The sequence below is a fragment of the Eulemur rufifrons genome, chromosome 4 (assembly GCF_041146395.1).
Source record: "Eulemur rufifrons isolate Redbay chromosome 4, OSU_ERuf_1, whole genome shotgun sequence".
NCBI classification, from domain to species: domain Eukaryota; kingdom Metazoa; phylum Chordata; class Mammalia; order Primates; family Lemuridae; genus Eulemur; species Eulemur rufifrons.
The window spans coordinates 44445798-44470142 of NC_090986.1; the positions used below are offsets into that span (position 1 = coordinate 44445798).

Consider the following 24345-nt stretch of genomic DNA (forward strand, 5'->3'; position numbering starts at 1 on the left):
ATAAGTTAAACGAAATGGACAAATTCCTAGAAACACAAAACCTACCAAGACCAAATCACAAAGAAATACAAAAAATATTAATAGACCTATAATTAATAAGGAGATTGAATTAGTAAGCAAAACTCTCCCAAAAACGAATATCCCTGGACCCAATGGCTTCACTGGTAAATTTTACCAAACATTTAAAAAAGAATACCAATTCTTTTCAATCTTTTCCAAGAAATTTAAGATAGGAAACACTCCCAAACTCATTCTATGAGGCCGGAACTACTGTTGGGAAAGGTAGTCTCATGCGTGCGGTCTTGCAGCCCCTATTCAGCCATATAAGAATAGGACTTTGGCCTAGAACACTTTCTTGCCAAGAGATAAAGATCTCACACATCTTGGGCTGGGTTTAGCACTTTGGGAATATTTTCCCCTGTTGCAGGATCAGTGTATGCTCCTTTGTTCTGCTTAATCATGTCCCTAAATGGCCCTCAGTCTTGTCTCTAGCTTTCAAGCCAACAGAGACACTACAAGAAGAGAAGACTACAGACAAATATCCTTTATGAACATTTATGCAAAAATCCTCGAAAAATACTAGCAAACTGAATTCATCAGTCTTTTATTATAATGGGTCCTATACCATGACTGCTATGGTTTGAATATGTTACCCAAATTTCATGTGTTGGAAATTGAATTCCCTTTTCAGATTTTTCATTGTTAGTATGTATAAAATGCAACTAATGTTTTCATGTAAACTTTGTATCTTGTTTCTTTGCTGAATTTGTTTATTTCATTTGTTTATCTAAGTTTGTGTGTGTGCATAATCTTTAGCATTTTCTACATATAAAATAATATCATCTGCCAAATGAGATAATTTTACTCTTTTCTTTCCAATTTGTATTCCTTTTGTTTGGTTTTTTTTTTTTTTTTGCTTGATTGCCCTGGCTAAGACTTCCAGTACTATGTTAAATAGAAGTGGCAAAAGTGGGCATCTTTCCTTGTTCCTAATCTTAGAGGAAATACTTTGTCTTTGAGTAGATGCTCACTGCAGGTTTTTCATATAGGGCCTTTATTATTACAATGGCTATTATCAAGAAAAACCAAAGACAAAAACAGCAAATAACAAGTGTTGGTAAGAATGTGGAGAAATTAGAATCCTTATGCATTGTTGGTGGAAATATAAAACGATGTAGATGCTGTGGAAAACAGCATGCTGGTTCCCCAAAATATTAAAAATAGAATTACCATATGATCCAGCAATTTTACTTTTGGGTACTATAGGGGAGAAAACATAATGTCTTCTCTTTACCCAATGTAAATTTCATGGCTGAGACCCCTATAATGAAAGATAGATTAACAAAAAAGACCATACAAATTTATTTAATAAAAGTTTTGCATGATACAAGGGCCTTCAAAAATGAAGACCTAAAGAAACAGGAAGAACTATTTTTATACTTTGATGAAAAGTAAATAGTCATATAGAAGTATGATTGGAAAAAAGGGGGTATGATCAAATGGTAATAAACTGGGAGAAACTTAGCAAGGCTGTTTGTTCAGATTTTTCTCTGTGCTTGTGTCTTCATTTTTTCCTCTGGTTATAAGTAGGACCCCTCTAGAATGAGTGTCTTATAACTTACTTTAGAGGAAGATAAGAGAATTCATTTGTGGCCGCTTTAAGGGAGAATGGTAGGAGAAGGTCAGAGGGACCTTCCTGCTTCTACTATTAATATTTTCTCAAATGCTAAAGTGCTATATTTTGGAGTGGTGAATCCTGAATCTCATCATTATATATCTAAAATAATTGAAAGGAAGGTCACCAAGAGATATTTGTATTCCCATGTTCATAGTAGCATTATTTACAACAGGTAAAATGTGGAAGCAACCCAAATGTCTGTCAACAGAACAATCAATAAGCAAAATGTGGTATACATACAATGGAATATTACTCTGCTTTAAAAAGGAAGGAAAGTCTGACATATGCTACAACGTGGATGCACATTAAGGACATTATACCTTAAGTGAAATAGGCCAGTCGCAAAAAGACAAGTATTATGTGATTTTATTTATATGTAGTACCTAGAGTCGTCAAACTCAGAGACAGAAAGTGAAATGGTGATTGCCAGTGGCTGAAGGGAGGAGAAATAGGGAGTTGGTTTTTAATGGGTACAAAGTTCCCATTTTGCAAGATGAAAAGAGTTCTCGAGATGGATGATGGTGATGTTTGCGCAACAATGTGAATATACTTAAGGCCACAGAACTGTACACTTAAAAATGGTTAAGATAGTAAATTTTATGGCATGTTTATTTTGCCACAACAAAAAAAATTGGGAAAAATTATTTTAGGATTTTCTAATGTTAATTTCTAATACTTGTTCAAATACTTAGCTTGAAGATTTAGAAGTGGTATGTTAGCAATGGAGGAAATGAGAGAATTATTTGTGGAACGGAAGAGGGTAGATGAAATAGCAATGCTTTTCTACACGACAAATCTCTATGCAACAAGCAAATAGAAATGTGAGCCCAGAGAAAAGGTTAGAGAACAAGTATATGGAACAATATTAAACTTAATTATCAGAGACAGAAGAAAATCCCCTTAGATCCTCAAGAAAATAACCAAATGAAGCAAAAAGAAAACACTTTTCACTCAAATATGTACTTATTCGGAAAAGCTCATTTTGCCACTGGAGTACAAAACATTTACCTGGTAAATATACATACTTGATTTCTTTTGCAAATAGTAAATATCAAAAGCCAAGAAGGCCAAATACAGATATTTTGTTTCTTGGATATTCTTTGACTTTGTTAATTAAGAGGTTTAAGACAGTTGATGAACCTCAATTTTCTGTATCTTCGTGCAAGTGAGTGTGATAACATTTGGGCTGTTGAAAGTATTGAACAGTATTTGTTGCTTATTACTCCCAAAGCATACAAAGGTAAAATTCCATTTTAAATATTGATTTACTCCACTACCCAGTTCTGATTGCTGCCTCTGAATTATCACTGCATCCCCAGTCAGGAAACCGAGTTACCTGAATCAGAACTTGCATAAAAGGAAAATCTCCATCTTGCAAGGACACAGCCACTGCTGCTGCCAATGCAGGTCAATCAAGTTATAATGGGCTCTAATTAGCACTCCGCAAGCTGTTAAATTCTTTACCTGCAGCTGAATGGCAGTTTAAAAGGTGTGAAATTTTTTCTTTCCTTTGAAAACATCACAGAGTTAACATTTTTTTCCCCTAATCTCTTTCTTATATCTTAAAGTCCATAGAAAGAACCAAAATAAAAAGAGAAGAGATGGCTGAGATTCAAAAGGTTATGATTTCTTAATCTTTTAGGATCATAGGATACCTACTTGGCTACTGTCCCTCAGTTTTCAGGTCTGTACAATGGGACGGGAACAAAAATATCTACCTTGGAGAAGCATTGTGAGGAATAATTATTTAATGTTCCTAACGCTCTTTGAAGTTGAAGAAAATGATTCATGTGCTAAGTGTTATAATCACCCACCTAAGCCCAGACAGACATATCAGAAAAATTAAAGCCAGCTTTGAGGAAAGAGAAAATTTATTCTGGACGCGTGTAGTTTTATATTTCTGACACTAGCACAAATTCCACAAAATTAGAGATTTGAAGCAAAGTTATAAAGAGAAAACTTCTCAGCCTTCTCCATTGGGTGTCCCTTCTGATCCTGAACTAAGCAGCGCAAAGCACTCTAGGTTTGAAATGGATGATTTCTCAGAAGGCACTCATCGTTCCTCACTCATCAACATGGAAAAATGAATTTAGGACATGCACGTGTAAGAGTAATTGTGCTTGAAAAATTATTTACAAAAGAAAGCAAAAGGATCCACTAATCATATTTGTGTTTGGTGTCTCTTTTCAGTTCCTTTTTATGTTATATAATTATAATTGCAATCTTAGAAAATATAAGTTATATTGTGTTTCTTACGGTGTCTATTTCAATTTGGAAACACCGTCACATTAAAACTCTCACTAAACATGTGAATACCACTGAATGCTTTACACTTTAATAGATCCTATTTGGAAAAAAAGAAAAAGAAAAATAGTGTCCCAACTTTCATTGACCTCAGATTTAATCGAGACAATAAAAATACAACAAAGGATATCCAAACTGCCAAATATTGAAAATAATAGATATATTCTCAGAGAAAAATTAGGTTGACCAAAAGAGGGGAAAGAGGAGGAATTTTTCCAAACTGTATTTATATTACTTATCCTATGGAGATGTTCTTACTTGAAGTGTTGAGAGATTTTTATAAAGCATTCATGAAAAAGAAATGACTGAAGAAAAATAAAAGATTGAAAACCCAATAGATGAAAAGAGAGAACTATTAAGATCTGAAAATTACAGACCATTCAGTAGGTGTTGTCTGCTGTGATTGTGATGCCAGCAGCCTGGACTTAAGGTAACAGCTTCAGTGGATTAATAACTCCCACATATATTTTCTTCCAGCCAGACCTATGTCCTAAATTTCAGACCTATATTTAAATGTTTATCACTCACCTTCAACTGGATGTGCTGAGGGCACCTCAAGTTCATTTGTCTGAATGAAACTGAATGCATTAAATCTTCTGCCTAACTGTCTCCGGCTGTGTCTTCTCTCAGTTAATGGTTCTACTTTTCACCTAGAATGTGGCATTACAAACTTGAGCTGCAACCTAACTACTCACATCTAACCCCTCACCAACTACCCACATCTAACCCATCACCAAGTTGTGTCAGTGTTACTTCCTAAGAATTGCTCCAATGCATCCACATTTCTTTAGTCTCCCGTCTTAGTTTAGGTCACTGTCATCCTTTGGCTGAATGAGGGTGTGTCACTTGGTGTCAAGATAAATGACTTCAACTTTTTCAAGCCAAGATTATGAGTTTATGGAGAGGATCTAAGGTAGCTCTCAGATTCACAGGGCAGGTTGGATAATTTGGCTTGAAAAGAATAGGAACAGGGCTTGAGGCTGCAGGAATGAATGATGCCTCTGTTGATTTGAGTGAACACCCAAATTTTGCAGTTTTTTGTCATTTACCTTAAAGGTAAAACTCTGTGAATAGAGTATATGATTGGCCTTAGCTTGAGCCATGTGCCCACCCCCGGCCAAGTCTGAGTGCCACATTTTGAGGGGGCATTATGTGCAGAGCAAGGAGCCACTATATGGTGTGATACCTTTCTTCCTAAGTCTTATTGTTTCCAATCTTCTCTCCCTCCTTCCCACTCTGCACACAGCCAGAGTGACCTTTCTGAAACACAAATACACACAGAACTATGATATCTCACTTAAACCCCTGCAATTGTTGCCTGTTTGTCAGAGGAAAATAAAAAAGTCCTGGCAGTTTCATGAACTGGCCCCTCATGGCCTCTCCAGCTCCCCTTTTTGGCATTATAATCTCCCCACCCCCATATTTTCATGGGTTCCCACTACGCTGAAGTTCTTGGGGAACACTGCACATTCTTTGTTTTGGGTCTTTCAAAATACTCTCTGCCTAAAATACTCTTCTTTTCTCCTATTTGCCCTTTTTCACGTGCTCTGTATCACTTTCCCTAGCATAACCCTGCATTTAAATGGCTGGTGTACTTTTTGCATTGCTACTTAGATGTATTGGGTTGAATAAAGTCCCCCCCCCTCCCCGCAAAATTCATCTCTACTCAGAACCTCAGAATGTGATCATATTTGGAAAGAGGGTCTTTGCAGACATACTTATTTAAGAATCTCAAGATGAACTCATCCTGGATTTAGGCTGAGCCCCCTCTCCAATGACTGGTGTCCGTATAAGAAGAAAAGAAGAGAGAGACAAAGGAAAGAAGGTCTTGCAAGGACAGAGGCAGAGACTGAATCTCTGCTGCCACAAACTAAGGAATGCCGGAAGCTGTGAGATGCTAGAAGAAAAGAATCCTCCCCTAGAGAGCTCACTCAGAGGGAGCGTGGCCTTGCTGACACCTGGAGCCTTCTTGCCTCGAGAACTTGTTTTGAGTTGCCAAGTTTGAGGTAATTTGTCATGGCAGCCTCAGGAAACATACACCTGGACAATATGCTCTGTAACAACAGGAAAGACATTTTTGTATCCCAAGAGTTGAGCATAATGTCTGTCACATAATAGGCTTTTGATAAATATTTATTTTTATTTGTCAATAAATATTTGTAGTATGAGTGAATAGAAGCAGGTCAGCCACATCCTCCCCATATTTCTAGTTCACTAAGTCTTGGCTCTAAACCAAACCCATCCCCATCTGCTCAGTGAGTGCTATCATCTCTACGTCTTAGTAATCCACAGATGTAGTAGATTAATGCCTGTTAAAACCTACTCTTAAAATAGTACCTCAGGATTATTTAAGCTAAAATATAAGGGGAGACTATACCTTCTGAAAAGGAATTTGTATTTTACCTGCCAAAAAAAAAAAAAAAGCTTTAAGCTAAAGAATAAATCCCTTTCTGTAGAATTTCACATCTCAGTAGAAAATACAGGGAATATTCTTAGGCAAAGGAAATAACCCTGGATTTTTGAAATCAAGTCACCTTTTCACATTCTGTCGATTATACAATCATCTTGTCTGATCTATGTTTTGCACATAGATCTTTTAGTTAATAATTTTGAGACTTTACCAAGCAGACACAAATATCTCAAATTCCAGAATATCATCTTCTGGGTAAAAGACTAATAATTTGATTAAATGAAAACTGGGAAACAGGAAGCAATGTCAAACTAGTCTTGAACACAAAGGTAAATAAATGAGTATAGATTCTGCCCTGGAACCAAATGGATCCTCTATTTCAAATGCTACTCTGTAGGACATTGGCAATATTGGTTGAGTCAATCTCTCTTCAATATTCATATAGTAAATAGATGCCAGTTCATTTTAAAGCAACAAACACGTAAATAAGCCAAAATAACAAAAGTATGTATATGGGTATAGATCTCCTTACCCTTCATGGGTCACACACACACTCTCACACACATGCACTAGCTGTTATAATAAGGTATTTCACTCCATGCACATCAGTTAGAATTAAGAAAGGAGCTGAACTTCCAGGGTTATTAAGAGCTCTTTTCTCACCAGCTCCATCAGTCATTGTCCAATCTCACAAATGGAATAACAAAACCTTGTGAAGGGAGGCATTAGCACTCACTCTGAATAGCTATACACTATCTGTCTTAATATTCCAATTTTGAAGATTTCTTAGATGACACATTTTAAGATTGCCTTGCATGTACAGTTTATGTTGAAGCCTCTAGCACCACCTAACAAAAACTGTATCACTTATCACTTATTATTAATACACAAGAAAAGGCTGAAAATTGCAGGAATAGGCCTTTAAAAATGTAGCCTCTAATATGCAGGCAACAAACTCTTGCTAAATGTATAAAGGTGCTTTATAAATCCTGCAAATTAACGGTACACTTACATATAAAAATGTAGAATGTAATTGCCTGCCCTATGCCAAAAATAAGTTTTTTGTAACCAAAATTATTGTATGGTTTTAAAAAATTTTTGGATGTAAAGAAAATATTAAACATTTTGATGTTTTGAAAAATATGAAGTATCACTTATCATTCAGTTATTTCTAAAAAAAGATACTTAATTTAGGAAACTCAGAATGTACTGCTGAGGAGGAAGCTGGCATACCAGCCTTTCTTCTGATTCTTGGCTGAAGCAATTGAAGGTGCTTCCTCCTTGCACCCCCTTCCCCATATTTGATATGTCAGAGCATGTTTCTGGGCTCATCAGGCAAACGAGCTGAAAAACAGAGTGAAGGCCAAGGACAGAATGGTCTCTGGAGTGAATCCATTCTGGGATACCTGCTCAAGGATGTTACCCCAGTTAATTGGGAGATACATGACAGCCATGACCTGGACAGCCTCTCCCAGTTGTCGGACCCAGTCCTCGGGAGAACCTACCCCCTCCGATATCTGCTACTTTCTCTTCATCCCATCCGTGTAGGGCCCTTTTCTACTAGATTTTCACTTTGTACAAAAGATCATTTTTCTTGGCATAGCCCCCCGTTATGTTTACTATTTTATCTGCTGCCCTTACAGGCATCAACTTAAGTAGTTTATCTAAGGGAAATTTCTGGATAATTCAGATGACTTTCTATTATTTCACAAACACAATATTCCACACATGTAAACTATATTTTCAGGGAGACTCCGGTTTGAAGTCATTATAAAGTGTTCCAGTTATAAAGGCAGGGGACAGGAGAGGTTGGCAGTTAGTTGAAGGATACCATTTCTGGGTCGCTTAGTCCAAATGCTACAGAGAAGGTCTGATTAGCTCAGCTGAACCTTTAGATGGAACTCCCTAAGCCAGGATTTTATCCCTGGTCCAGTAAACCATGATAGAGGAAGGAACAGGCAGAATCATTTGGTTAAAACTGGAATATAGAAGCTGTTTTTGAAGCAGACTCTCTCGTTAGGTTAAGTGGATGGACAAATAAAGACTTCAAAACCAATGACCAACTGGCCCCAAATCCCATGCTTCCCCATTATATCATGTTGGTTGTTCTTGGCTATTTGCTTTATTTGACATGTACATTTTGGTGATTGCAACAGCTCTCATGGTTGTAACTACCACCTATACCCAGTGCTACATCTCCAATCCTGACCCTTTTCCCGAATCTCCAATTTGGAAATCTAACCACCTGTTGAACATAGTCATTAGGATGTCTCAGAAATCAGATTGAAGTAAACACGTACCTTAAAGAATTACTCTGAGAATCAGAACTAATCCATTTAAAGCATTGAGAACGTTGTCTGGAATGAAGTAGATGTACAGTTGAGGTACTCTATAATTTCATGAGGAACTTACCATATGCTAACTAGGAACAAGAGGCAAATGATTAGAGAAAATGGAAACGTTATCATCACAATGAATTTTCCAAATTATAGGGTTTTGATCCCATAATTATTAAATCTCGGACCCAAAATACCAGTGTAGCTTGCCTTTTCTTTCAACAGCTGTCTCCTCTTGGGAGATGCTATCTTATCTATCAGTCTCCCAGACAAATTGTGTCTTTTTTCCCCCTGATTTAAGGCAAAAATCCAAATTCTGGGGAGATTATTTTGGATCTCTCCGTTCCTTTCCAATGCCTGCTCTGTAGGTCCTGACTCTGCCAGAGATAATTAGCAGGAGGGTTCCTATGACTAATGCCACAAATGGTACTGTTCTTCCCAGCCCAAGAGTAATCTGAGCGTCCTTTGCTTGAGACCTTGTACCCTTCATCCTGTGTAGAGCCTCCTCAATGTCTGCCTATTTCAAAATCAGAATATAACACAGCTTTAATGTGTAATATTCATAGAATCTAATTAAACAGAAAATCATACTGATATGCTATCTTTACAAGTAGCCAAAGGACCTGCGGTTGGATCATTTTCATGAAAACATTCTGCAATAAAGTTTGTTACAGTTGAAAGCAACCTTAAAAACCAGTTGGTCTAAAACATTTACCCTAAAAATAAGAGATCTCAAACACAAGAACCTGCTAGCTCATCCTACCCGCTGTACCTTCTACTCTTACTCACCTGTGTTCGTACCATGTCTTCAGCATCCAACAGGAAGAGCTGTGAGCCACCCAGATCTGTTGACATCTTACATTTCAGACTCTTTCAGCTGATTTCCTTTTATCTTCTCCAATTTCATAGCCCTATCTCTAAACATCTAACTTTGTCTTTTATTCCTGGACGCTCATTTACTTCCCGGACCTATTTCTCCATCACAACCCTTTTAATTTTATTTAGGTGTCCTCTTTGCCCTGGCCCCAGGCCACTGCTCTGACAGTGCCCTGGTTCTGGATCCAATCCTTGTGGCAACCTGCACTGGCATACTCGTCAAATGCGCCTGCGACACACTCCTTTGTGTAATCCAGTATCTTCCAAATCTAATTGCAGAAAGAGTTCACCAAATTGATATATTTATTTTCCAATGTACAAACTCTGAGGAGAAAGGAAGATTTTTCAGATATACTGAATAAAAGATTAATATCTAAATTTGGATATGCTGTTAACCTTTATATTAACCAGAGTCAGCATTGCATAGATTAAGAACACAGGCTCAGACAGCCAGGGTTCAAATCCAGGTTCCACCAATTATCAACTATGTGGTCTTGAACAAGTTACTTAACCTCAACTGTGCCTTTTCTCTAAAATGGGGATGACAGAAATAGTACTTACTTCATGGGATTGAGAAGATGACACAGGAAAATTACTTAAAACATTGCTTGGTATTTAAAAAAATATCATTCATTTATTGAATACTTATAAATACTTTACTACTGAATATTCAATAAATATCATTTATAAAGCCATCATTTTTATCTACTTTTAAAAAGCCAATCTATTGGCTTTTGTTGCTTCTTACATCTCAGAACTTTGGTCTGTTAAACTTTTTCCAAAAAAGGATTTTTTAAAATTTTCTTTAGTGAAGGTGTAAAGGGATCAAAACCTTTTTTTTTGTCTGAAGACATTTTTATTTTGCCTTTATAAATTAAAGATATTTTTATTTGAAATAGATTTCTAGGTTGGCACTTATTTTCTTTTATCCTACTGAAAATATTAGTTCAGTCTTCTGACTTGATGCTGTTAATAAGTTCCTGCTTTGACAGTCCCTATTTTTTTTTTTTTCTATTAAAGTTTGTCTTTGTTCTTGGTGTGTTGCAGTATCACTGTGGTGTGTCTGGGTGCGTATTTCTTTTTACTCACCACAGGATTTGTTGAACTTCTTGAATCTTCATCAGGATTCTTGATGAAGATTCAAGAAATCTTATGGAAAATTCTTATTCATTATCTCTTCATTACCTCTTTTCTATTCTCTCTTTCTTATCTTGGTGGAATTCTGATTAGATATACGATAAAATCTTTCACTTGATTATTCATGCCTTTTAATCTCTCTTTCATAAATATTTTCCTCCTTTCTGTTTTCACACTACATTCTGAATAATTTCTTTTGACTTATGTCCCAGTCTACTAATTGACTCTCCTTCTGTGTCTAATCTGCTATTAAACTTAACCATTGATTTTTTTTAAGTTTCAATTATTGTATTTTATTATGTCTGCATTTTATTTGGTCCTTTTTGAAATCTATTTTTCAAATTTTGAAAAATTTGAAAATCTATTTTTCAAAATTTATTAATATTGTTTAGTTTACTGTTCCCTCTAGATATTTGAATATTTTACATTTCAAGTGTAACTATTACAATGTATAAAGTCTTTATGGGATTCATTTTGTCATCTTTATTTCTTCCTGTTGATTCTTAATTTCAGTACTGTGTTTCCTGTCTTAGATTATCTTTTATGGGGAGTTATTTTTATTGAAAAATCATTGTTAGGATTTTTTAAAACCCTGGATGAAGACTTATTCCTCCCCAGAAAATGTTTTGTTTGTTTTTTTCTGAAGCACCCACAGATACTACCAATCAGGTTCATTTAAGCAAAATTCACACTCTGAATTTTTTTTAACCTCTTAGATGTATGGTGGCTTCAGGCTTCAAATCCCTTTGATGGCCGGTTTGTGATTATCAGTTCTGAGGAATGGATCCTTATCCTCCTCTCTAGCCTGCTCTGCTCAGTTGCAAAGTAACTTCCTTCGTCTTTTGGAGAAAGTGGGGTTACTTTTGGTTTAACTTCCCTGCTTAGCGCATAGTCATTTAGGGTCCCAGCTTTGCCAGATGAAGGTCTTCTCTTCCAGCACCACCTTGAGAGGGGCTTGGGTTTTGATTTTTGACCTACTTGCAAGAGGCTGTGAAAGTCAAATTTCAGGGTTTCTGCTTAGAAGAATGCCCTAGGGAAGGAGGAGTTGAAAGGTGATGATAATGGGGATGATGGAGGGTGGGGTGGAGAGGCAAGAACAGGGAAGAAGTCTCTACCTATCTGGGTTCCTGCTTTCACTTACTTTTGGCCCCATGATACTTTATCATTTTGTCATCTTTTCAAGGTCATCTTTTCGAGTTTTAAAAATATATTTTCTCTCGTTTTTTTTTCTGGGAAGGAGGATTGGTATCACCCAGGAGGGAGAATCCTAAATAATCAAATTATAGGACACATGGGTCATACCAAGTACTAGTGACAATAATCAAACATCACTCAGAATTTATATTATGTATTTTAACTTTTCATTTTAATTTCTGCAGAGCCCTGCTTATTCTAAGCATTTAACAAATATCTGTTGACTAAACTTGTTTACTGAATTATATACTTGGGGGAAGTTAACTTAATGTAGCTTTCTTAGGAATGCCATACCTTTGGAAGTTTGCTGCTATCTGAGAGGTGACTAAGCAGGATCAGATTGGGACATTTAGAGACCTGAACATTGAAAAAATGTACATGCCCATTCCGGTGGAATTTCAAATAAAAACAATTCTAAGCCATTAAAATAATTCTGAAGACTACCTCAATCATTTAAGGAAAATGGGAAAAATAGCATGTTAAATTTTTTTCTAATGATTTTTTTCTCTCTCGATGACACTATAAGCACATGCTCATTTTGCCCACCAGCTCTGAGGCTTCCAAAAGAAGCCCTACTATTAAGAACCATTTTCCAAAATAATTTGTTCATATGTACATTCATTCCTGTGTTCTATTCCCTCTTCACCCATCATCAGCTCTGACCTTGGCTTTACCATTGCTGTAGTTGGACTTTTTATGTAGCCCACACGTTTTAATGTTTCTAACTCTGTCTTTTGATTCTGGCCATGCCCTGGCTTTTCAAGCGCTAAATTTTGTCTTTTGCACTAAATGCCAACCCATCCTTGATTTTGTGTTTTCTGCTCCCACTTTAGAACTAAGGCCTTATAGCAGCAATAGTCTTACGTTGGCTAAATGTGAAAATCTACAACAAATCAAAGCAATATCTTTGTGAACTTAACACATTGCTACTGCCTACTGATTAAAACATTTCATGGCATGGACTTGCCAACATGAAGATGCTTTTTGGATATTTAAGAAGTTATTGAGCTTCAGTTACCACATTAAGATGAAATTGAATTTGGCATCTACTGCTTTTGCTTGCTCAGCCTTCTTCAAATCCTTGTGATAGTGGTGGGGCTGTTGAATTCAGTCTCCCCTTCTCCCAATTTCAGTTAAGAGAAAAGCCAATCAAACTCTCTTTCCTGGAAATCTGTGTCTCTAATGAAGTACAAATGATGAAATTTATTCCATTACCAGTTTGTAAAAGAAATTATCCGTGAGTCCCTGACTGGGATTTCCAAAGCTGTTTTGTTTAAATCTTTTCAATACCCACTTTTAGTTGTTCAATTTTTTCTTTGCATATACAAGCTATGCTGTATCTTTTCAATAAAGTTCTTTTTGATTTCCTTTCTGTTGCAGGCAACCGAAGAAATCTAACTAAAACAAAAAGATTTTCTTTAATTTTTACCATTGACATATCTCCTTCAAGTGTCAGAGCTGTGCTTAATCTCCAAATGCCAATGAGCATTGAGAATAGTGTCACATTCAGAACGGGTCAATACATATATTGACAAGGGAGACTTTGTAGTTGTCTCAGGAGTCAAGAAGTTTCAAGATCACTTCTATACATTGTCTATCCAATTTATACATAAACAATGATTAGAAGTCTCTTTGGGAATCTTTCTCTGTAGATAATATTGCATTCCTAATTATATAATCATGTATGCAATTATGTATTTTTCAATATATGGTACATTGCAACATTTGTTTCTATGCTTTGGAAAGTCCTATACTTTCTACAATATGCCAAATTATATTGTTTATTATCTGTAAGCATAGAAATAATAGCAATAATCATAATGGAAAAGATCAGCATATGTAATTACTTTAAAATTTTAAAATTTGAGACATCAAAACAAAATATTCAAACCTTTAGATTTAAAAATTCTTTTTTCGGAAATCTATTCTTAGCTCATAATTCCAGAAATAAAAGTTCACTGAATTATTAGGCTGAGTTTGCAAATAACCTAAATATTCAACAGTAAGGATGGTGATATACTAATAATTATTTGTGATACTGTGAAATACATATTTGGTTTTCTTCAGGTCCTAGTTTCCTGGTATATGACCTCTAAAATCCTTGGAAACTCAAAAATGCTGTCTTTTTACATGCTAATGTTGACTGATAGCTTCTGGAAGAGGGCTGGTCACTGGAAAGACAAAGTCTTGATTAGAGGATTGGGACTTTTAGTCCCACCCCTCCAACCTCCAGGTAGGAGAGAAAGGTTGAAGGTCAAATTGATCACCATTGGCCAATGGTTTTGTCAGTCATGCTACTTAATAAAGTTTCCATAGAAACCCAAGAGTTCTGGGTTCAGGGAGTATCCACATAGCTGAACACATGGAGTTTACTGGAGGGTGGCACACCAGGATGGGCAAGAAAGCTCCACGCCTACTCCCCCTTACATCTCCCTCAGCACAGATGTTGGAAGGACAGCTGGAGTTCACATCCCCATCACTACCTTAAAAGACTTTCAGCAACTTACCTGACCAATCTGTGCCATGATGCCTTCATTTGTAAAATGTTGATAAAAATAACACATACAATACTATGATATAAGATTTAAATGTGTTACTATATTATATGTAAAATTTTTATAATAATGCCTGGAATAAGCATTAAAAAAAGACAAAAATTACATATGTTATGTGATCATAACTTTGCTTTTAAAAAAAAATAGAATACATTTGTAACCCTAGGGAGAATTCATTAAAGTTTAATAATTGTTTAAATGGATAGTGGAATTGTGGCTGATTTTTTCCCACTGGATGTCTTTATTAAAAAAAAAAAAAATTAATAAGACATTTTACAGTGAAAAATAAGACTTCCTTGAGTCACTTTTTATACAAATGAAATCTTAACTGCACAAAATTATGTGTATGCTCATGTAACTTCATTTGGAGTTAAGAGGGTGGCACTTAGAGAAGCTTAGAATTCAATCCAACCATAGACTTTTCTCTCTAGAAAACACTTCTTTATGGAAAAATCACACTGTTATTATTCCCAAAGTAATTATGTCTTTTTATATGTTCACAGGCAGGCATTGGTTAAAATCAAAGTTTGACGACTTTACATTGATTTTAATACAGAAAGCATGTTAAAGGAATGTAGCACACGCCAGGCTACTCAGCGTAACCTAATGAGGATCACACGTTCTTGGGCAGACACCAATCATCCTTGGTCAAGATCCACGTTAATTTTCAGAGAAGCTTTTAGAGGAAAGATTTTCTGATTTGGAAAACACTTCAAAAGAACTTAAAGTGCTCCCGGGTCTATTTGAAACCTCATTTGCAATGATCAGAGCTGTGTACCAGCTACACTATGATTTCTGATAATGGGTTCTGCATTAATTTCTGTTGTTTCAGGAATTTATGTAGATAAAGCTCATCTAAGCTTGTCAGTCTTATCACCCTGAGATGGTTAGAGAGTTAACTGCAGACTAATTGGGATGCCTAAAGATGGGCTGTAGGAGGAGAAAGTCCTACCTAACCTAGCCAGTAAAAACAGCTATACTGAGTGCTTGGAAGGTATCTAGTATCTTACGTACTGTGATTGGTTTGAAGTTATGCTTCCCACTGAAGCTGTACTAATTTTCTTTGTTTCAATTACTTTTGTTCCAAGAAAACCAAGATAAAAGGCACACTGGTGCTTTTATCCAAAGGTTGTTTTCTTCTTCCTACTATCTCTTTTCACACGGAAATGTCAATAAAAAAGATAGAGATCAGGGAGTAGAGAGCCTTCTATTGTCATCCTTGGCTCAAGGGCAAAGATTTCCATGAATTACAGAGGTATTGGAGAACCGCCTGGGAGGCAGACAGTCTTGACCACCAGGCCCCTATGATATTTTTCTGGAGGACAGGACTGTACAGTACTCTATTCTTAATGATGCATGCTGAAACCTAGGATTCTTACCTATGTGCCACACTTTTTCTCTATGTGCCTAATATTTTCTGCGAATCTGCCTGATACCCCAGTCTGTTCTTTGGTATGGATATGGTAAAGAGAGCTATGGTTTATATTCAATGATATTCCTAAGATTATGGTCCTGCTCTTTTCCTTCTGATCTTACCTCACCCTTATCCTACAAAGAATTCTTTTCACCATAGAATTCCATTCCCATCGTGTTGATTGACATCTTGTAAATATAGACCAGACTGCTAAATAAATATCAACTGCTGCTCTAGATTTCTAATGGTATCATTGGCTCACGAACCCCCTTTCTTGGATCATTTTTCATTATTTTGGTTGGTTGCGTGAACAATGCCTTGACAATGCTATTCCCATTGAACACCTTGCTTTTCTACTAAAGAGGACTTCATTTTTTAGCCCCTTAATTTATATTTAACTCTTGTATCTTTCTGTCTTATCAAGCTGATCTACAGTAGCATCCTAGCGCTTCCTTGGCAACTTGCAGTCAGCTAAACTTCAAATCCCAAAGTTTGAATTCCATACATGTAAAATGAAATTTTGCAATAAAATTTAAAAAATGGAACTTAGTATAACCTAATAGCATCTCTTGAATCTATATCTTCAGTTGTTAATAAGCCACATCAGTAAGGAAATTATTCCAATGATTGATTATGTATGTTCTAACTCAATTTTAATTTGTTAAAATCCATAAATAAGAATCTTTTAAGACATATATGAATAATAGCTTCTGAAGTACTCATGCATGTTTTTAAATCAGAAGAACAGAATTATTATTGAAATATGTGCATGTAATTTAGATCACATACATCTTAGCCAATTAAATTTACTATTTATTATAGGAAATACTGAGTTATTTTATATCCTTCAGTAGAAATTTTGTTAATTGATCTCCACTTAATTCCCAAGCAACAGAATTAATGCTGGCTAATTTAAAGAGAAAACCAATTTATTGAAAGGATATGAAATAGAAATCTGAATAGCCAGGCTCTGAAAATATACAGAGAAAAGAACGCTGGAATGCCAATTTAACCAAATCAGGATAATATTTCAGGCATTTTGGAACTCTGAACACTGTGATGTTGGACATGCATGTAGACACTGATATTCAAAACTATAGATACCTTCAATTTCCAGGCTGTAGACACTGCAACCTTCACTGTAAGTAATTTCCCAGTTATCCTTAGTCTTATTGTCATTCTTCTAAAAGTCAAAGTCCTGAGAAGTAGAGATTATCTGATTCCGAGTCAATTCTGCCTTGGCTCCCAGTAAATAGGGACTGGAGCTTCCTCTTTGGTTTCATAGGGAGCAGTGGAAGGAGGGGCTGTGCCTTTCACCAAGACTCACACAAAGGGGTTTCTCCCACCTAAGGAAAGTATAGAGATACTGAGCTACCAAAAAAGGTGACTTTCCATCCAAGTAATTATACTTACTCAGTCCATTCCTTTTCCTTTCAAACAAAACTTTCCAAGTTTATACCCAAGGGATTTAATTTTGAAAAATCATAATTATAAATGTTTTTATATTTCCATATTAGTTCTCCAATAGATAGAAAAAAAGCTTTACATACATACATATTAAAAAAGAAATATAGGAGGGAAGTGAGTTTGCAAATCCATTTCAAGGACAATTTAAAGAGAATATGAGAGAAATTCTGCTGCTGCTAATGGCTATTAAGTAATTCAGACCACACTTCGTTAAAATCACCCAGAAAAAAATCATGGTTTTATTTATTTGAAAGCATCAGACATATTATAAAATAATGGGGACAAAGCAGAAAAAGCAGAAAAAGCAGAAAAAGCAGAGGGCCAATGGAAGGACACAGGCCTGAGGAGGGGATGATACTGGCATTTAGGGTCCCATTTACTCGGAGGGTAATTGGTAAGTGAGAGGGGGCTGATTTGACGCTGAAAGCTGACAAATAGTTTTGATAGATTGTGGAGCTGAAAGGCAGGAATTGGAGTCCAAAACTTGTCAATAAACCGAGCCCAGATAAACCACCATCACATTGAGTTAGGAATCTCAAAAGGCTTCTGCTTAGTAGAAAGTTAACCAAAAAGCTAGGATATAGTTCAGCTTCCAATTATTTCAATCCAAAAATTGCCTTAGGGTAATTCAGATAGGTAGTTGTTACACATTATTTATGATATCAAACATAAGTGCTCTCTGGAGAACTCTCCTAGACTTCAGAATATTTCCATGTATAATTGTTTTAAAATCACCATCTTTTCTGTTTACAAGGAGATAAAAGACAAGGCTGGGAATTCTGGCAGAGGCCTAGAACAATAAAAAAGAAAGAAAATCTAGGACTGAAGGATAAAATCACAGAAGTAGAAACTTGGCTCAGGAATTTAACAGCATATTAAATAAAACTGAAGAAAAACTTAGTGGATTGGAAGATAGGTCAGAAGAAAACACTCAGCAAATAGAACAAAGAGACAAAAACAATGAGAAATATAAAGCATAGCGTAAGGAGATCAAAAGTGTAGTCACTAGAAAGATATGTCTATTTTTTAATGAATATAGTAACATTACTTTAAAGCCAAAATTAATAATATACTGTAATCAAAGTCACAAGAGGGTATTGGCTTAGGTCAAGTTGCTCATCACACAATGATCCAATTATTGAGACAATGAGGACTGCCAAGGAAGAAAGAAATTTTTACTATGACAGGTATCTTCTCAGGAGAATGGGAGAAGTTGCCTAAATCCATCTCTCTGACTAATGGAGATCCTGGGTTTCTCAAGAAGGGGCCACACGCCTTGGGGCAGGTCGTGGTATAACTAACAAGAAGCTAGGTGCATTGGGGACAGGTGTGGGGGATGGTGAATCTTGGTTTCAGGAATTCTGCCCTTCAGAATCTTAGCTCCTTTGTCTTGCAGAAAATCCACCATTTCTAGGAAAGAACTCAAAAAGTCAAGTAGTTAGTTGAGGGAGAGGATTATAAAAAACATACAGGGACCATTGAAAACATATAGGGGCATTGAAATTTGTTCATGAGACCAGTTACAATACAATGAGAAATAGAAACATCTAAAATTATGAGGGATTTTTAACAAAATTCTCTCAGTAATCAATTTAACAAGCAGGCACATATCAGTAAAAATATAGAAAGTTTAAACAATTTAAAAAATGGGATTAGCAAACTTGGCCTAATGGAATAACCATGGAATGTTGCATCCAACATCTGCAGATTATACATTCTTTTCAGGCACATGAAACATTTTTTAAAATTGACCATAATCTGGCAATAAAAGAAATCTTAGCAAATATCCAATATGTTCTGGAAACACAGTACAATTAATCTACAAATCAATTTTTAACAAAAAGTAACTAGAATATCTCATATGTTCAGAAATTAAGAAATATTCTTTTAAAAAATTCTATGAATTCATAGAATGAAAATGTCTGCTATTGTCAGGTTTGGCAATCTCGTTCTGTGCTCCCGATCCTTAGTGTGCTTTTGGCCAAAGAATGGCCAGACACACCAAAATAAGGCAAGCATGAGGTGAAATTTATTGAGGGGAAGAAAGATAGAGTTATAGAGCAAGAGCAAGATATCAGTTTACAGAGCAATATGCATACTCCACAGATGATGCCCTGGCCCCTTGTCTTAGCCAAAAAGACCTTGGTTATGGTCTCTGTCTTGTTTTATAGTGTCCAGATAGGGACCTCCCCATGGTTCAAATGTCATCGTGGAGCCACTTTGATGGACAGTTGGAGTTACATGACGTGAGTCATACTGTACATGAGGATCGCCCATGAGCCTCTCTGAAAGCCCATTTGAGTGGGGGGGAGGTGAACTGAAATGTAGATTTAAGCTAATGATGTGATAATTGGCCTTAGGTTGTCCTAAGTTACCTTCCAGACTCTTTTGAACCTATTCCACTTGGCCTGTGGGCTACAGAGTCCTCTGCATTCTTTTGCAGCTGGCATGCTAAGTTCTTTTTTTTTTTTTTTTTTTTTTTTGAGACAGAGTCTCACTCTGTTGCCCAGGCTAGAGTGAGTGCCATGGCGTCAGCCTAGCTCGCAGCAACCTCAACCTCCTGAGCTCAAGCGATCCTCCTGTCTCAGCCTCCCGAGTAGCTGGGACTACAGGCATGCACCACCATGCCCGGCTAATTTTTTCTATATATATTTTTAGCTGTCCATATAGTTTCTTTTTATTTTTAGTAGAGATGGGGTCTCGCTCTTGCTCAGGCTGGTCTCGAACTCCTGAGCTCAAAGGATCCGCCCACCTCGGCCTCCCAGAGTGCTAGGATTACAGGCGTGAGCCACCGTGCCCAGCCCTAAGTTCTGATTGGTAGATTTGTAGAGTATGCTCTCTCCTCCCCCAGGTATGACCATTGCCCACCATGTCCCCAGGAGGGGCCAGAGATCCCTAGCTGTCTACCGTCACCATCTCTATTCAACATTGTTCTAGAGATTGCCATCAAGGAAGTCAAGCCAGAAAAAGAAATAAAATGTAAATGGTGTAGAGAGAAAGACATAAAATTGTCATTATTTTTATATGATAATTGTATTTGTAGAAATTCCAAAAGAATATGAAGATGAATTATTGGAATTAATAAGTGAGTTTAGCAGGACAAAGTCATATAAAAATCAATTGAATTGCTATAAATCAACAAAAAAGGAATATAAAAATTTTAAATATAGACATAATTTATAAACTTTTGAACCTCTAGGAACAAAATATGTGCAAGACCTTTACACAGAAAACTATAAATATTATTAGAGAAATTAAATGGAGAGATATTCCCTATCTAGACCCTTGCTGCCCAAAGTGTGGTCCACTGATTAGCAGCATCATCATACCTGGGAGCTTATAGGAAATTCAGAATGTTGGGCTCCATCCCAGATTTATGGAATCTGAAACTATTCAGTTGGTGCAAAAGTAATTACAGTTTTAGCATTGTTGAAATTTGTCATTTGATATTGGAATATATTCTTAAATAAATGTGCTTATGTTACACGTCATTGTAATGTGCATTTCTTGCTTTATGGTTTTTGCTTATGATTTATTACTTGCTGTTCATTTTATATTTATTTTAGAGTATGGAAATGATCTTAGACAAAAAGCAAATTCTAGCAATTTTCTTATTCTAGTTCAAAATGGGTCATAAAGCAGTGGAGACAACTTGCAACATCAACAACGCATTTGGCCCAGGAACTGCTAATGAACATACAATGCAGGGGTGGTTCAAGAAGTTTTGCAAAGGAGAAGAGAGCTTTGAAGATGAGGAGCACAATGGCCAGCTATCGGAAGTTGACAACGACCAACTGAGAGCAATCATCAAAGCTGATCCTCTTACAACTACATGAGAAGTTGCTGAAGGACTCAATGTCAACCATTCTACAACCATTCGGCATTTGAAGCAAATTGGAAAGGTGAAAAAGCTTACTAAGTGGGTGCCTCATGAGCTGACTGAAAAAAAAAAAATCATTGTTTTGAAGTGTCATCTTCTCTTACTGTGTGCAAAAACAACAAACCATTTCTTGATCAGATTGTGACATGCAACTAAAAGTGGATTTTATATGAAGAAGCTCCAAAGCATTTCCCAAAGCCAAACTTGTATCAAAAAAAGGTCATGGTCACCGTTTGGTGGTCTGCTACCAGTCTGATCCACTACAGCTTTCTGAATCCCAGTGAAATTATTACATCTGAGGATGCTCAACAAATTGATGAGATGCACCAAAAACTGCAATGCTTGCAGCTGGCATTGGTCAACAGCAAGGGCCCAATTCTCCATGACAGTGCCCAACCGCACCTGGCACAACCAACACTTCAAAAGTTGAATGAATTGGGCTACAAAATTTTGCCTCATTCGCCATATTCACCTGACCTCTCACCAACCGACTACCACTTCTTCAAGCATCTCGACAGCTTTTTGAAGGGAAAACACTTCCACAACCAGCAGAATGCAGAAAATGCTTTCCAAAGAGTTAGTTGAATCCTGAAGAACAAATTTTTACGCTACAGGAATAAACAAACTTATTTGTCATTGGCAACAATGTATTGATTGTAATGGTTCCTATTTTGCTTAATACAGATGTGTTTGAGCCTAGTTATAATGATTTAAAAATCACAGTCTGAAACCGCAATAACTTTTGCACCAAGCTAATGTATTTTATAAAGACCCTGTAATGAGAACAACATAGTAAGTTTGCTGCCTGGGAGAACACCACATCCAAATGGCTCAAGCTGGTGGCTGGAGACATGAACTTAGAGGCATCTCTCCTGCCCAGCAAACTAGGCTCTCTACTTTCCCACTACTTCTTATAAGTGGATAATTCAGGTATTTGCCTGGGAACTTAAACTTAAACCACACCTATACCCTTTCATATACTTCTGGTTGCCACACACCTGTGCATTCTCTCTCTCTCTTTCTCTCCCACTTTATTCCTGCCTTATTTGACCTGGGGACGGAGAACTGCTCTCCTAACTCACGTGCACTTCCTGTCCAGGATCTTTAAGTAAAAATCTTTGAACATATTTCCTATTGTGGCAGTGTACTGAATTTGCACCTTCCATCTGAAGAAGCAGGAGCTATCCTAGGCCAGCTCTTCCCCAGGAGTCAGGTGGAGGGGGACCACAGGGTTGGGCTCCCAGTGCCAGAGCAATGGGCTCTTAGAGGCGGTATCCCACGGGTTTTGGTATGTTGTGTTTCAATTTTGGGTTGTCTCAACATATTTTAAAATTTTTTCCTTTGATTTCTTCATTGATTCATTGATTATTTAGGAGCAGGTTGTTTAATTTTTATGCATTTTTGAACTTTCCTAGTTCCTTCTTTTATTGTTTTCTACTTTTATAGCATTATGGTAAAAGACACTTAGTATGATTTGTCTTTTTAATTTTGTTAAGACTTGTTTGTGGCCTAATATTTGTCCATTTCTGAAAGTGGAGTGTTGAAGTGCCTACTATTATTGTATTGCAGTCTATCTCTCCCTTTGGATCTATTAATATTTGCTTTATATATTTAGGTACTCCAATGTTGTATGAATGTATATTTATAAATTGTTATATGCTCTTGCTGAATGAACCCCTTTATAGTGATATAATGATCTTCTTTGTCTCTTTTAAAGTTTTTGACTTAAAGTCTATTTTATCTGATATAAGTATAGTATACTCCTCTTTTTGGTTTTCATCTACATAGAATATCTTTTATTGTATCCCTCCACTTTCAGTTTATGTGTCCTTACAAGAGAAGTGAGTCTTTTGTAGGCAGTATATAGTTAGTCTCGTTTTCTTTTTAATCCATTCAGCTGCTTTGTGTCTTTTGATTGGGGTATGTAATATATTTAATTAAAGGTAATTATTGATAGGTAAAGATTTGCTACTGCTATTTTATTAATTGTTTTCTAATTTATTGTTATTTTGTTACTCTTTTGTTCCTTTCTTCCTCTCTTGCTGTCCTCCTTTGTGGATAAGTGATTTTCTCTGGTGGTATGTTTTGATTTCTTGCTTTTTATTTTTTGTGTATCTATGATAGGTTTTTGATTTGTGTTGGTTATCATAAGACTTATAAAAAATCTTATAGTTATAACAGGTTATTTTAAGCTAACAACATAACTTTGATTGCAAAAAACAAACAAACAAACAAACAAAACACTATGATTTTACTCCACTCCCCCAACACTTTGAATTTTTGATATCACAATTTACACCTTTTTATTTTGCATATCCCTTTACAAATTATTGAAGCTATTATTATTTTTAACAGTTGTGACTTTTAAACTTCATACTTAAGATACAAGTGATTTACACACCACCATTACAGTATTAGAGTACTCTGAATTTGACTGTGAATTTACTTTTACTAATGAGTTTTATACTTTCAGATGTTTTTGTGTTACTTGTTATCCCTTCAGCTTGAAGAACTCCCTTTAGCATTTACTGTAAAACAATTGTAGTGATAATGAACTCCCTCCACATTTGTTTGTGAGAAAAGTCTTTATCTCTCCTACATTTCTGAAGGATAATTTGCCAAATACAGTACTTCTGGTTGACAGTTTTATGTCTTTAGCAGTTTGACTATATTATCCCACTTTCCTGTTGCCTGTGAAGTTTCTGCTGCTAGCCATATTAATACTTCCTTATATATTACTTGCTTCTTTTTTCTTGTTTCTTTTAGGATCCTCTCTTTGTCTTTGATTTTTGACAGTTTGATTATAATACGTCTTGGGGAAGTCTTATTTGAATTGGATCTGATTGGAGACCTTTGACGTTCTTATACCTGAATCTTTATATGTTTCTCCAGATTTGGACAGTTTTCTGCTACTATTTCTTTAAAAAGCTTTCTCTCCTTTATCTTTCTTTTCTCCTTCTTAAACTCCTATGACTCAAACATTTGTTCTTTTGATACTGTCCCATAAATCTCATAAGCATTCTTCATTCCTTCTTATTCTTTTTTCTCCTCTGACTGTATATTTTCAAATAACTTCTCTTTGAGTTCACAGATT

General features: G+C 36.1%; 1 pseudogene; it reads left to right on the plus strand.

The window, feature by feature from the left end:
• The first annotated feature begins 20940 nt into the window (after positions 1 to 20940).
• On the plus strand, positions 20941 to 21930 carry LOC138382454 (histone-lysine N-methyltransferase SETMAR-like; annotated as a pseudogene).
• The last annotated feature ends 2415 nt before the right edge of the window (positions 21931 to 24345 follow it).